The sequence below is a fragment of the Coregonus clupeaformis genome, chromosome 4 (genome assembly GCF_020615455.1).
Source record: "Coregonus clupeaformis isolate EN_2021a chromosome 4, ASM2061545v1, whole genome shotgun sequence".
In the NCBI taxonomy this organism is placed as follows: Eukaryota; Metazoa; Chordata; class Actinopteri; order Salmoniformes; family Salmonidae; genus Coregonus; species Coregonus clupeaformis.
Genome location: NC_059195.1, coordinates 4,632,127 through 4,649,129, shown reverse-complemented (window position 1 = coordinate 4,649,129; position 17,003 = coordinate 4,632,127).

Genomic DNA, 17,003 nt, shown 5'->3' with positions numbered 1-17,003 from the left:
AATTACTGACGTTAATTTTCGAACTCAATGTGAAGAGACTCGAAAGGACCAGCCTGGACGTGAATGGCGATTGGCAGGTAACTGGCCTTAATCTGTCTTGGCAGAGAACACTACCACTTTAGCTTCTCCAACTCCTGAAGGAAATCTCCTGGACTTGAGATGTGAGGGTGCGGAGCCCATGGCAATAGCAATAGCTTGGAACTCTTGGAAGGAGACTCACAACACAGAAAGACAGCTGGATCTAAAACTGCATCTAATTCTTTCTCCTTGAGAATTTAATCTTGAGTTGGGTTTCGGGTTCTCTGACCCTTGTTTTGGCATGCAGCAGGGACTGAACTGGTGAACATATTTTGTCCTGATATTTTCCTGGGGTTTTCATGAGCAGCTCTAACTGCAGTATTTCCTGCATTAACAGGTGTTATCTCTTTATGGCCCAGTACACACCCAGTTTCTACAAATGATGTACAACATATTTGACAAAACAGTTGTGATCAAATGACTGGGTTGTCTGTACAAACGTTTACACAACCATTGTTGACAAACCCTCTGTTGCAACACTAAAATATTTGTTGTATCACAACCATTGTGTCAAATGTGTTGAATATCGGTAGTACAACCTGAGTGTGTAGTCTCGTCTCTCACTTTGCATGGGTAAATAACTGCTACAAGCCTTTTTTCAACCCAAACAGTGTAAACGTTTTCTTTATACACCAGTTGTCAGGTTGTTGTAAACCACTAATGCGCGGACAAACATTTACAGGGCCTTACAGGCTATTAGGTAACCTACAGGTAACTGCCAAAATAAAGGAACACTGACATATAGTGTCTTAATAGGGCGTTGGGCCACCACGAGCCAGAACAGCTTCAATGCGTCTTAGCATAGATTCTACAAGTGTCTGGAACTCTATTGGAGGGACGCGACACCATTCTTCCACAAGAAATCCCATAATTTGGTGTTTTGTTGATGGTGGTGGAAAACGCTGTCTCAGGCGCCGCTCCAGAATCTCCCATAAGTGTTGAATTGGGTTGAGATCTGGTGACTGAGACGGCCATGGCATATTGTTTACATCGTTTTCATGCTCATCAAACCATTCAGTGACCACTTGTGCCCTGTGGATGGGGGCATTGTCATCGTAAGCGGGCATAGCTGGGGAGAACGAGTGCCCGCTCCCACAGAAGTTCAAGGCCGTCCGCGGTACTGCAGGCATTGTTTCCAGAAAAGAGGATCCCCCATGATATTGAATGGAAAAATGGCAATCTTCGTGGTCAATCTTCGTGTAAATAAAAAAGTTTTCGAAGACAATCATGGTACCAATAATTGTTTCTAATAGATCATATGTACAGTGCCTTCAGAAAATATTCATACCCCTTGACTTGTTATACATTTTGTTGTGATACAGCCTGAATTCAAAATGAATTAAATCATTTTTTTTCTCACCAATCTACACACAATACCCCATAATGACAAAGTGAACACATGTTTTTAGAAATTTTAGCAAATTTATTGAAAATGAAATACAGCAATGTCTCATTTATATAAGTATTCACACCCCTGAGTCAATACTTTGTAGAAGCACCTTTGGCAGCGATTACAGCTGTGAGTCTTTCTGGGTAAGTCTAAGAGCTTTCCACACCTGGATTGTGCACATTTTCCCCATTCTTCTTCTTCAAGCTCTGTCATATTGGTTGTTGATCATTGCTAGACAACAATTTTCAGGTCTTGCCATAGATTTTCAAGTAGATTTAAGTCAAAACTATAACTCCGCCACTCAGAAACATTCACTGTCTTCTTGGTAAGCAACTCCAGTGTAGATTTGGCCTTGTATTTTAGGTTATGAAAAACTCCCCAGTCCAAAACGATTACAAGCATAGCCATAACATGATGCAGCCACCACTATGCTTGAAAATATGGAGAGTGGTACTCAGTAATGTATTGGATTGGATTTGTCCCAAACATATAACACTTTGTATTCAGGACAAAATGTTTCTTTTCTGAAATATTACTTTAGTGCCTTGATGCAAACGGGATGCATGTTTTGGAATATTTTTATTCTGTACAGGCTTCCTTCTTTTAACTCTGTCAATAAGCTTAGTATTGTGGAGTAACTACAATGTTGTTGATCCATCCTCAGTTTTCTCCTATCACAGCCATTAAACTCTGTAACCGTTCCGAAGTCACCATTGGCCTCGTGGTGAAATTCCTGAGCGGTTTCCTTCCTCTCCGGCAACTGAGTTAGGAAGGACGCCTGTATATTTTTCTACTATTGATACACCATCCAAAGTGTAATTAATAACTTCACCATACTCAAAGGGATATTCAATGTCAGTTTTGTTTTTACCCATCTACCAGGCATTGGAAAACCTCCCTGGTCTTTGTAGCTGAATCTGTGTTTGAAATTCACTGCTTGACTGAGGGACCTTACTGATAATTGTATATGTGGGGTACAGAAATTAGGTAGTACATTTTTACTCCTGAACTTGTTTAGGCTTGCCATAACAAAGGTGTTGAATACTTATTGACTGAAGACATTTCAGCTGTTAATTTTTAATTAGTTTGTAAAACATTTTAAAAACATAATTCTACTTTGACATTATGGGGTATTGTGTGTAGGCCAGTCACAAAAAATCTCAATTTAATCAATTTTTAATTCAGGCTGTAACACAATAACATGTGGAAAAAGTAAAGGGCTGTGAATACTTTCTGAAGACACTGTCGTTTTTTAAATCGCACACAGAAGAAGTTGTAAGGATAATTTAGTTGCTAATGGCAGCCTGCAGTACCCCCGGTCAGTCTTCAACTTCAGTTACTCAATGAGAGGGGTCAGCACTTAGCTAGCCTGCAACGTCACTTCCTGAAGTAGCTCAAACTGCACATGTTATGTCTCCATGAGACGCCATCTTAACCGACTTAATTTGGCTTCAATGCGCTACTGAGTCTTCACATAGGAATGAATGGTGTCACGTGATCGATAGATTTGTCCATTCATATATACAGTCATCGTGGCATAGCCATGGTAGCCAAAAATAATGGCCTGCACAGCCTTTTTATACATGACCCTAAGCATGATGGGATTATTATGATTGCTTAATTAACTCAGAAACCAAACCTGTGTGGAATCACCTCCTTTCAATACACTTTGTATCCCTCATTTACTAAAGTGTTTACATTATTTTGGCAGTTACCTGTATGTTGTAATGACCAAAACTATATAAGAAAATGCCTCTCCAGTGAAAATCACTCTCAAGAGTTTGGAAGTAAAACCTGGTATTTCAAGGCCCTTTAGCGAGTCCCTCATACTCACTTGTTGTGCTTCTACCGGGCTTCTACCCAAGATTGTGCTTCGTTACCCTGTAAACAATGACTACAGATGTTAATTTGGGATAAGTAAAACAAAAGTAACAAGGCAAGGCAGTTTTGGCTAAAAACAATTTATTTTTGTTTTGCTTTGTGCAACATCTGCATTGGTTAAAGTGGAAGACTTCAAAGATCCTGTTACACACAGTGCACAAATCTCCCCAGCCAGAACCAACTGCTCCCTTGGATTACGGCCATATAAAACTGCCCCAGTTGCAGCTTTGAGGCCAATGAAGTCCTGCTACTCCCACTCCCTCTCTCTCCATCTGTCATTCTCCTTCCACTATCCCAATCAGTGACAGTCTCTCTCTCTCTCTCTCCCTCTCTCTCCCTCTCTCCCTCTCTCTCCCCCTCTCTCCCTCTCTCCCCCTCCCCCTCCCTCCCCCTCTCTCTCTCCCTCCCTCCCTCTCTCCCTCCCTCTCTCCCTCTCTCCCTCTCTCCCTCCCTCTCTCCCTCTCTCCCTCCCTCTCTCCCTCTCTCCCTCTCTCCCTCTCTCCCTCTCTCTCTTCTCATCATCTCTCCATTTCCAAACTCCCACATCCTCTTGGACTCTTTGTGGTCCCAGTCTCAGCATAGCCTATGACTCACCATCCCACATGGAAACAGTTTCACTTCGGATGTGCAGGGTCTTTTTTCTGATTAACAAAAAATTCAACAAAACCTTCCACTCAGGCAGACCTAGGGAAAACACAAAAACAGTGCTTTCATAGGCTTGCTCCTCTTACAATGGGGTCAGAAATTATTGACAGCATTGATAAAGGTGAGAAATAATGACTGTATAAAATAAATAATTCAAATAGTGAGCTATATTGTGTGCAAAAAAAAGGGTGACATTCTATTATTTTATACCAATACAATTGCTCAGAGAAAGAGATTTGGTTTAACAAGTGATAAAAAATGATCTCAAAAAGGTAGGGGTCAAAATTATTGACACTCCTAAATATTCTTATAAATAAAGTAGTCAAAAGTGTAGTATTTGGCCCCAAACTTGTTGGATGCATTTGCAGTTCATTTTGGTTGTGTTTCAGATTATTTTGTGCCCATAGAAATTCATGGTAAATAATGTAGTGTCATTTTGGAGTCACTTTTATTGTAAATAAGAATAGAATATGTTTCTAAACACTTCTACATTAATGTGGATGCTACCATGATTACGAATTAACCTGAATCGTGAATAATGGTGAGTGAGAATGTTATAGAGGGTCAAAGATAATCCTGAATGAGGGTCAAAGATCATACCCCCAAGACATGCTAACATGTTATTGGTAATGGTGAGAGGTTAGCATATCTTGGGGGTATGATATTTTTTCCCAATTTCGTGATATCCAATTGGTAGTTACATTCTTGTCCCATCGCTGCAACTCCCCTACGGACTTGGGAGAGGCGAAGCTCGAGAGCCATGCGTCCTCCGAAACACGACCCTGCCAAGCCGCACTGCTTTTTGACGCACTGCTCGCTTAAATCCCCATGGATAGATGATGATTTGTTACATTAAATCATTCAGCAATTCAGGCCCAAATCCCCGACAATCGAAGGAGGAAGAGGCGGCGTTATAGAGACCAGCGTTCGGGATACCTGACAAGACTACATTGGCTGAGTGGATGAACCATCTCTACCCTCCGTCCTTTTGGCGAACGTGCAATCATTGGAGAACAAACTGAATGAGCTCCGTTAGACTATCCTATCAACGTGATCTTAAGAAATGTAATATTGTTGTGGCTGAAAATATAAATCTAGCTGGTTTTTCTATACATCGACAGGACAGAACGGCAGCATCGGACAAACTCAAGGGGTTGGTGTGTGTCTCTTTGTTAACAACAGCTGGTGCGCAATCTCTAATATTAAGGAAGTCTCATGGTTCTGCTCGCCTGAGTTGGAATACCTCATGAAAAGCTGTAGACCGTACTATTTACCAATATTTTTCGTAGCTGTTTACTTACACCACAAACTGATGCTGGCACTAAGACTGCACTCAACCGGCTGTATAGGGTCATAAGCAAACAAGAAGATTCTCACCCAGAGGCGGCGCTCCTAGTGGTCAGTGATTTTAATGCAGTAAACTGAAATTAGTTTTACCTAATTTCTAACAGCATGTCACCTGTGCAACTAGAGGTGGAAAACTCTAGATCATCTTTACTCCAAACACAGAGATGCATACAATGCTCTCCCTCGTCCTCCATTTGGCTAATATAACCATAACTCTATCCTCCTGATTCCTGTTTACAAGGAAAAACTAAAGCAGGAAGTACCAGTGACTCGCTCAATAAGGAAGTATTCTGATAAAGTTCATGCTAAGCTACAGGATTGTTTCGCTAGAACAGACTGGAATATGTTACGGGATTCATCCGATGGCATTGAGGAGTTTACCACATCAGTAACCGGCTTCATTAATAAGTGCATCGATGACGTCCTCCCCACAGTGACCGTACGTACATATCAACCAGAAGCCAGGGATTACAGGAAACATCCACACTGAGCTAAAGGCTAGAGCTACCGCTTTCAAAGAGTGGGAAACTAATCCGGACACTTATAAGAAATCCAGCTACGCCCTCCGACGAACCATCAAACAAGCAAAGCGTCAATACAGGAATCCTACGACACCAGCTCTGACGCTCGTCGGATGTGGCAGGGCTTGCAAACTATCACAGATTACAAAGGGAAACCCAGTGACGCGAGCCTACCAGATGAGCTAAATGCCTGCTGTGCTCGCTTCGAGGCTAGCAACATTGAACCACACATGAGAGCAACAGCTGTTCCAAAAGACTGTGTGATCACGCTTTCCATAGCCGATGTGAGTAAGACCTTTAAACAGGTTAACACTCACAAGGCTGCAGGGCGATTACCAGGATGCGTACTCAGAGCATGCACTGACCAGCTGGCAAGTGTCTTCACTGACATTTTAAACCTCTCCCTGACTCAGTCTGTAATACCTATCATGCCTTCATTTACATTTATATTTGAGTCATTTAGCAGACGCTCTTATCCAGAGCGACTTACAGTTAGTGAGTGCATACATTTTTCATACTGGCCCCCCGTGGGAAACGAACCCACAACCCTGGCGCTGCAAGCGCCATGCTCTACCAACTGAGCTGGTCATCTGCAGCTATTTGTTGAGTGAGCTGAGACTTTGCCAAGGTCCCTGGCCAACCACGTGAGAGCAGAGCAGACTGAGCATTCAACAGACCTCCCTAAAGTCGCTGGATGCAGGGGCTTGCGGGAACTGGGTGAGCAGTGTTGGCAGAGATCAGTTCCGGCCGGATGAAGCTCCCGCCAAAGGAGTGGAGCTGCTGCAGGGGACCGGAGTGGCTGCCAATGCTCCATTCTGGGTGTGCACAGGAGGCCTTGGTGTGGCTCCTGTTGCAGGGTTGGGGCTGCCATGGGGGGCAGTAGTGTCCCAGACCTTTCCTGGGGATGGGAGTAGGGAGGGTAACCAAAATTAGCCTGGGAGGGAGGTTGTGGGGGAATTGAGGAGGGTGGTGCGGAGGGCAGTGTAGCTGGCAAAGCTCCTAACTCTCAGCATATGAGGGCTGATGATGTGAATGATACATGGTGTGGACTGCATCATGTGGTGCACTACCATCAACAGTGTTTTGCCAGACCCTAGGGTAGTGGTCGGTGCAGTGTACAGCTGGGCTGAGTTGATGCGGGCCTGGTTTGGTAACATTGGAGGGAGGTTGTGGGGTGAATTGAAGAGGGTAGTGTGGAAGGCAGTGTCGCTGGCGATGCTACAAACTGTGTGGGGCCACTGTGACTGGCTTGGGCATAGCTCAGTGTATCTGCATGCAGTTCCTGGGAGAGAAGTGGTGGCGGGTGATGTGGGGGGCAGTGTTGCTGGCTGTTCTCCAGTCTCTGTGAGGCGCCATCAGATGCAGGTCTAAAGGAGCGTCTGATTAGTCTCAGGGAGTTGGTGGCTGGTCTGCTGCTCCTGGCCACCCAGAGCAACATCCTTTAACGTCCTGGCGAAGGTGGGGACAGCCTCTTTGAACAAGTTAACATTAGTCCAGACTAAGGGTGGGATGGTGGGTCAATTTTACATTTGGTCATTTAGCACAGTTCCAGGGGACGCTGGTATTTATTCTCTCGATGGTGGCATTTATTCTCTCCATCACCCTCCCAAGTGATGTGGCCACCTTTTCCTGTTGAGCACGCAGGTCATTGGTTCCAGTATGTACAATGATGAGGCTCGGTGAGCCAAACTGGGCCACGGTCAGGAGCTCCATGGCTCTCTCAGATGTGGGGCACCAACTCTATTTTCATGGTCGTTAATAGATTTTCCATTGGAGTCCAAACAATGTCAGGCTTCTTCTCAGGCCTGTGGAGGATGGCAAGAGTGGGAGCAACTGGGGTGGAGGGGTCAGCTGGGTTGGTGGATTGGTTGGTTGGGTTGGTTGGATGGTTGGGTTGGATGATGGGTCCTTGTTCAACAGTTTGCTGGGTCCTAGGTTTTTACTGGCTGGTGGGGGCTGACCAATTCCTGCCTTAGAACTAGTAGCTCCTTCTGCAGGCCCTGGAGATGGCTTATATTGACTGTGGTAGACAGTTCCTCTCGTACTCTGCACACTTCCATCCTGAGGTACTGGTTGTTCTCCTCAACGCACCTGATGGCATACTGCAACTTCAGGTTTTCATCCCTATGCTGATGCACCAGGCTGATCTCCTCCTCTCTGAGATGCTGTGATACTGCAGGTGTCACATGTGAGAGTGGCATGCTGAGCGCTATGTCTGATGCAGGTGGGGGAAGGAGAGGGGCACTGGGGACTACATCCTGTTTGTCTTTGTCCTAATTCTTCTTGTTGTCCTTGTTGGGTTTACAGTCCCCGAATCCCATTAGTGCCTTGTTTTGCCTGAAGATTCAGCAGATTAGCCTTGCCAAAACCAAGTCGACAAATCTCTCAAAATCTCTCAAAATCAAACTATTTCCACAAAAGAAAAGTATCTTCCGATTCCTCTAGATGTGCAGAACACAGCAATGCACTAAAATAACTAAGCTGTTCACATATAATAAAAAATTTAACAAAACATTTAAGGAGGGGCTGTTCTGAAGTGCTGATGCTCATGAAATAGCATCCTTCAGAAAGTATTCACACCCCTTGATCATTTTCAAATGTGGTTGTGTTACAGCCTGAATTTTAAATGGAATAAATTGAGATTTTGTGTCACTGGCTACACACAATACCCCATAATGTCAAAGTGGAATTATGTTTTTAGAAATGTTTATAAATGAATACAAAATTCAAAGCTAAAATGTCAAGTCAATAAGTATTCAACCCCTTTGTTATGGCAAGCCTAAATAAGTTCAGGAGTAAAAATGTGCTTAACAAGTCACATAATAAGTTGCACGGACTCACTCTGTGTGCAATAGTAGTGTTTAACATTATTTTTGAATGACTACCTCATCTCTGTACTCCACACATACAATTATCTGTAAGGTCACTCAGTCGAGCAGTGAATTTCAAACACAGATTCAACCACAAAGACCAGGGAGGTTTTCCAATGCCTTGCAAAGAAGGGCACCTATTGGTAAATGTACACCCACAACTGCTTGGTCGCGCACGACTCCAACAACATCAAGTTTGCAGATGACATGACAGTGGCAGGCCTGATCACCATCAATGATGACACAGCCTATAGGGAGGAGGTCAGAGACCTGGCAGACCGGTGCCAGGACAACAACCTTAACGTCAGCAAGACAAAGGAGCTGATCGTGGACTAAAGGAAACGGAGGGCCGAGCATGCCCCAATTCACATCGACGGGGCTGTAGTGGAGCGGGTCGAGTGCTTCAAGTTCCTCGGTGTCCACATCACTAAGGACCTATCATGGTCCAAACACACCAACAGTCGTGAAGAGGGCGAAACAATGCCTCTTCCCCCTCAGGAGGCTGAAAAGATTTCGCATGGGCCCTCAGATCCTCAAAACATTCCACAGCTGCACCATTGAGAGCATCTTGACTGGCTGCATCACCGCTTGGTATGGTAACTGCTTGGCATCCGATCGTAAGGCACTACAGAGGGTAGTGCGTACGGCCCAGTACATCACTGGGGCCGACCTCCCTGCCATCCAGGACCTCTATACTAGATGGTATCAGAAGAAAACCCTTAAAATGGTCAAAGACTCCAGCCACTCAAGTCATAGTGTTTTCTCTCTGATACTGCATGGAAAACGGTACCCAAGTCTGGGACCAAAAGGTTCCTGAACAGGTTCTACCCCCAAGCCATAAGACTGCTGAACAGTTAATCAAATGGCCTCCCTGACTATTTGCATTGACCCCCTTTTCATTTGCACAGACTCTCTTGCACAGGCTCTCTCTCTCTCACACACACACACACACACACACACACACACACACACACACACACACACACTACATACGCTCACACACACACTTTCACACTCTTCACATATGCTGCTGCTACTCTGTTTATTATCTATCCTGATTGTCTAGTCACTTTTACCCCTACCTACATGTACATATTACCTCAATTAGCACAACTACCCCGTACCCCTGCACGTTGACTCGGTACCAGTCGTGGTCAAAAGTTTTGAGAATGATAAAAATAAAAACTTTCACAAAGTCTGCTTCCTCAGTTTTGATGATGGCAATTTGCATATACTCCAGAATGTCATGAAGAGTGAACAGATGAATTGCAATTCATTGCAAAGTCCCTCTTTGCCATGAAAATTAACTTAATCCCAAAAAAACATTTCCACTACATTTCAGCCCTGCCACAAAAGAACCAGCTGCCATCATGTCAGTGATTCTCTCGTTAACACAGGTGAGAGTGTTGACGAGGACAAGGCTGGAGATCACTCTGTCATGCTGATTGAGTTAGAATAACAGACTGGAAGCTTTAAAAGGAGGGTTGTGCTTGAAAACATTGTTCTTCCTCTGTTAACCATGGTTTCCTGCAAGGAAACACGTGCCGTCATCATTGCTTTGCACAAAAAGGGCTTCACAGGCAAGGATATTGCTGCTAGTAAGATTGCACCTAAATTAACCATTTATCGGAGCATCAAGAACTTCAAGGAGACAGGTTCAATTGGTGTGAAGAAGGCGTCAGGGCGCCCAAGAAAATCCAGCAAGCGCCAGGACCGTCTCCTAAAGTTGATTTAGCTGTGGGATCGGGGCACCACCAGTGCAGAGCTTGCTCAGGAATGGCAGAAGGCAGGTGTGAGTGCATCTGCACGCACAGTGAGGCAAAGACTTTTGGATGATGACCTGGTGTCAAGAAGGGCAGCAAAGAAGCCACTTCTCTCCAGGAAAAACATCAGGGACAGACTGATATTCTGCAAAAGGTACAGGGATTGGACTGCTGAGGACTGGGGTAAAGTCATTTTCTCTGATGAATCCCCTTTCCGATTGTTTGGGGCATTCGGAAAACACCTTGTCCGGAGAAGACAAGGTGAGCGCTACCATCAGTCCTGTGTCATGCCAACAGTAAAGCATCCTGAGACCATTCATGTGTGGGGTTGCTTCTCAGCCAAGGGAGTGGGCTCACTCACAATTTTGCCTAAGAACACAGCCATAAATAAAGAATGGTACCAACACATCCTCAGAGAGCAACTTCTCCCAACCATCCAAGAACAGTTTGGTGACGACCAATGCCTTTTCCAGCATGATGGAGCAATTTTTCATAAGGCAAAAGTGATAACTAAGTGGCTCGGGGAACAAAATGTCAACATTTTGGGTCCATGGCCAGGAAACTCCCCAGACCTTAATCCCATTGAGAACTTGTGGTCGATCCTCAAGAGGCGGGTGGACAAACAAAAACCCACAAATTCTGACAAACTCCAAGCATTGATTATGCAAGAATGGGATGCCATCAGTCAGGATGTGGCCCAGAAGTTAATTGACAGCATGCCAGGGCGGATTGCAGAGGTCTTGAAAAAGAAGGGTCAACACTGCAAATATTGACTCTTTGCATAAACTAAATGTAATTGTCAATAAAAGCCTTTGACACTTATGGAATGCTTGTAATTATACTTCAGTATACCATAGTAACATCTGACAAAAATATCTCATAACACTGAAACAGTGAACTTTGTGAAGACCAATACTTGTGTCATTTTCAAAACTTTTGACCACGACTGTAGTCTCATTATTGTTATTTTATTGTGTTACTCTTTTATTTTTTTAAACTCTGCATTGTTGGGAAAGGGCTCGTAAGTAAGCATTTCACAGTAAAGTCTACAGCTGTTGTATTCGGCGCATGTGACAAAAACAATTTGATTTGAAGACTCGAAAAAATGATGGCAATCAATTTTTTTTGCCAGTAAGAAATTGCTAGTGATTGGCTGCTAACAGCTAAGAACTGCTAGCTAACTGGCAAGCACAAAAGCAATCAACAACTAAGGGAGTACAGACCCATAGAAATTGTGCACTTCAAAGAGGAGAATAATTATTCTGTCAAGGAAAAGTTTTTTTTAATGATTTTTTGATAATAGCGGCATACCAAGACAAAGAAAACGTAATACAGTGTGTAACTAGCTAGGTTTCCATCCAATTGGCCACAGACTTTCATGCAAATATTCTAGAATCTGCTTAAAGAAATCATGCAAATTTCCAACCAGTGGTATGTTTCCACTAAACGGACTTGTTACAGATAAAAGTCAGTACGTGATGACGTAGTGCACACAAAATGTACTTTTTCGCCTAAGTTTTCATGTACCGAATAAAATGTTCAATGTGTTTCCATCGCATTTTCAACTCTACAGATAGTTTTGTCACAAAAACTGTTGGGTTAAATAGCAACTGTGCTTACTATTGTCTTGGCACCTGCGCTCTAGCCAACAGCTCGCAGATACATGCAGGTAGATAATTATGGATAATGCTGGATGTGAATGCTGAATTTAAACAATTAACTATGCAAATGAGCAAAAGCTGGAAATAGACGCCTGGCTCAAATAAGTGCCTGTTGTGTTCAGTGATTTAAGCAAATAAATAAACACCCAGGCTATTAATTGACGTTTTCCGGTACCTGCGCTTTTACGCGCGATTTGTGGAGGCGGAATACTGTCTTAACAGAGTTGGAGAAGTTGTTGGGTTGTTATTTTTATCGTGAATGAAAATATGCTAGCTAGTTATGTTCTGAAAATAGTCTACATTACCCCCTCTACATTTTCTAATATATAAATGCCTATCATATTCCTATCATACCCATATGTTAAGAACAGACAACCTTGTGAAATATTTTTGTTGACTGTTATCCTCGACAACCTTCTAAGGTAGAAACATTCTGAGACAGTGTAATGTGTTTTTTATTTATTTCAGATGGCTGTCTATCCTGTCTTTCTGTTTATAATCTAATGCTAAATTGCAGGTTTTGTAAAATATATTGTTGACTGCAAAGAGTGTCCCAGCGAGATATTGGCGCACTCTTTTTTCAAGCGATATTCTGATTTTGAATGGTTTTCTTTTTTGGTTGCATTTGTATTTGTTTTTATTAGGGATCCACATTAGCTGCTGCCAAGGCAGCAGCTACTCTTCCTGGGGTCCAAACACATTAAGGCACTTACATCACACATAAAACAAAAGATAAAACAGGACACCATATAACATTATTACACCACTACATATCTACAATACAAAATGTATAATACCACCATAAAACACAATTTCAATGTACGTGTGTGTGCAGTTCAAATTAGGCTACAGATGCAATAAGTTATGATGAACTTCACAGGGTGGTGAAAGTATATGGTATGAGCTTGATGTTCCTTTCCAATAAATGTCAAGGGTCTTATTCTGGCGACATGATGATCGATGCTTGACTGCCATTTTGACAAAGAAAAATATTTTTGCTCTTATCCATAATCTCATCATGTAGACTAGACTACCCACACTGTATCTGCGAGCTGTTGGCTAGAGAGCACGTGCCAAGACCAGAGTAGGCACATTTGCTATTAAACGCAACAGTTTTTGTGACAAAACTATCGGTAGAGTTGAAAACATGACGGAAACACATTGAACATTCAAAAAAATTTCTGTACATGAAAATGTATGCAAAAAAGTACATTTTATGCACACTGCGTCATCACACACTGATGTTTATGTGCAACGAGTCTGTTTGGTGTAAACATCATTGGTGGGAAAATTCGCATCTTTTCTTTATGCAGATTATTTTATATTCGCATGAAAATCTTTCGCCAATTGGATGGAAACCTAGCTCATTGAAACGTGTATTTTTTTGTTTTTTTGTCTTTGAACCCATTGAAGCCTAGTCCTAAACTAAAAAGCACTTTCAATAGGGAATCTCCATTGAGCATGCTTTTCAATCCAGGAAACCAGCCAAAAATGTACCTTACCAACATGTCATATCATCTCATTCAGTCATCTTATTCTGACATCTCATGTCATCCTCATATTATGATATGAGAGGTGTCCAACATGGTCTACAGAGGTGAGTACCTGGTCACTGCTACATTGGTGTAGAGAAAAATAAAATCTGACAGTCTGCACCATAGCTACGGGAAGTAGGGGTGCTGAGGATGCTGCAGCACCTCCTGATACATCACAATTACACCCTGATAAATTACCCAAAAACATATTCCCGCAGCCAGGGTCTGCAGGTCTGTGAACTCTTGACCTCTGTGTCCTCACTTCAAAGCCTCTCCCCCAGCAGCTTCACAACATCTGCATTCCTTTCAGGTTTCCAGTATGTGTTATGGTGCAGTAAACCTGGGTTGGCCCATCCACAATCATCCAATTATATCACAAAGGAGTATCTGACAGGGTTATGATTTTGGAAACACCCCGGAATACACTGGGAATAGTGAGTTGAATGTGTGGAGGTTAGTGTGTTTTGAGCTTTCTGGCATAAAATGGCTGCCGTGGCATCCCCCAACTGGGTGCTAAGCATTGGTAGGGGATGAGGTAAGTTTCCCCCACATACAATGTAAAGCCTTTTGAGCACCTGGAAAAAGTATAAATCCAACCCAGTCACATTACAAGTCAGTCTAGACTCCTGTCATCACTGCACAATTTGTTCAGCTGTCATTGTAAACACACCTGAGGTCAATGTAAATAGGCTAGGCCATAGATTACATTCACAGGGCATAGGTGAATGGTGTGTGCCTGTGTCCGCAGATCTCCAAATTCATTACTGTTTACAGTGTTGCAAACAACAGCTGTGCCCATTGTAAGCGGCCACGTTTTTTTGTTGTATCTTCAATCAAAAAGAGCGACACAGCTTGAATTTGTCCCCACGCCGCTGTTGGTCTAACATTGATTCCAAAGTTCTAAAAAGGTCCAGGTTGCACCTGTTGATATTGAGTTTCGGAAATGATTTATGTTATAAGCCACACACCGTTTTAACTGTTGTGAGTCATGGCAATAATGCAGAGCTCCATTGCAAATACTTTTCAGCAAGTGTAATGACCGTAGGCATAACTTTATCATAGGACTGGGCTTCCCCATGACCATAGCTGCTAAACCTCTATATTAGCCTACTAACAAACTAAACAAAAAGGAAGAACATGGATGACAGCAACTCAGAAAATGATCTTTAAATTCAATGCCAAAGAACGCATGTCCACAAAGGGGTATTATTTGCATTAATTCCATATGTGAAGAATTAGTAGTTTACCGTTGTTGATTATTTTCATTTGATGTAGTGGTGTCCAAAGGCTTTATGTGGGAAGAATAACAGTAATTACTTTGTCCCATGTCAAAATCTCCCCTGTTCATCATTACAAGCATATTAAGGCAAGTCATTACTTGCCATTAGCAAAATAAGTAGTTCACACATTCATGGTAGTCAGCTTTATCTCACACCGCTCAGAAACGACCCACTCTTTGTCTACCTTCTCTGTCACCAAGTTCAAATACAGTGACGCTTCATTGCCCAATATAACTTTATGGCTGGTCCCCATGTGGATGGCGAGCACTGTTGATATGCATATCAGACAAGGCAGGCAGTAACAGATTCACTCAATAATAAGTGATCGGGTCCAGTTACCACCAGCCTGACTGACACACCACAAACAGGATCATAGGGGTATCCTACAACGCAGTATCAATGAGTTAGCCAGCTAACTTTGATAAATAACCAGAAATAACTATAGATTTTCTGGTCCATTAAGAAAGCTAAACTTAGATATGTATTTTTGGTTATTCAGTCAATTAGATCATGCCCATTTCAATCTTATCTTTAAAAAAAAAAAAAAAGTTATTTCACAAATGTAGGCAAGTTAGCTGGCTAACTCATTGATCCTGCTTTGTAGTATACCCTTCTGGTGTTGTGGCTGCTGCTGTGTCAACAGATGCATGGACATTCTGCTATACGTGTCTGTATAGAGCATGCATTGCATACAACCACATAGGACAAAGCTATACAGACGGGGAGCACACAGACGGAGAGCACGCACACATTACCCCGGTTTTAAGGTCTCTGCACTGGCTGCCTGTGAGTTTTAGAGTTCATTTTAAGATTATTCTATTGGTTTTTAAACCAATCCACAATTGCGCACCCCAATACATGTCAGACATCCTTTTAAGTTATGTACCCAGTAGGTCCCTCAGGTCCTCTGGCACTGCCGTTTTAACTATCCCAAAGCCTAGGACCAAGAGGCATGGAGAGGCAGCCTTTAGTTGTTATGCCCCCAGCCTCTGGAATAGCCTGCCAGAGAAACTGAGGGGGGCCGAAACTGTGGACATACTGTATTTACGAGATCTTAAAACACACCCTTTTTTAGCTTTGCTTTACCTTAGGGTGCTTTTTAGTCATTCCGTTTTTATTGTTATCCTCATGTTTGTGTAGTAAATATTTCTGTTTTTATTTTAATTGTTTTTCTTGTTTTGTTTTGTTTAACCTGTGAAGCACATTGCATTGCATTCCATGTCTGAAATGTGCTGCATAAATAAAGCTTGATTTAATTTGATACAATCAACAGGAAAAAAGCACTTCTAAATGTGTCTATGGAGACTAGAGCAGCGTTTTCTAATTACTTTTATAGGGGTTTCAAGTTTCTCTGCTCCTCATTCTTTTGAAGAGGATTGAAAAAAACACCACTCTTATAGTATTTCATAGAGCCGATGGTTGCCAGATTCACCAAAAGGATTGTTATGGGGAGGGAGGGACATCTATGCTATGTTGTCTAGGCCACATTTCTCGTGGCTCTCACAGACAACACTAGTCACCTTTTTTGTTTGCAGGGACTTCCCCCCCAAAAACCACCAAGTTCAGAATTAGAAACAAACCATACCATTTATTCACGAGTCAAAACACAAACAGTAATTCAAAAGCAAAGCCTATAGATGGAAGGGTGTTGTTGGAGAGATGGGCCTACATTTTCTAAATAGCCTGACGAGTCATCTCTTACCTGAAGAATGTATATTGAGGGACAACTTTTAAGTGCTCAGGTACTCTACATAAATAGGTCGATTTATATATTTGGTACTGTGTAAAACGCAGTGCAGTGTCTTACTATGATCAGGTTCACTCCACTCTTTTGAGAAACCATATAAATGCATGTAGCTATGAGGTGCATACTCAAATACTATACTGAACAAAAATATAAACAACAATTTCAAAAGATTATACTGAGTTACAGTTCATATAGGGAAATCAGTCAATTTAAATAAATAAATTAGGCCCTAATCTACGGATTTCACGACTGCGCAGGGGGCGCAGCCATGGGTGGGCCTGGGAG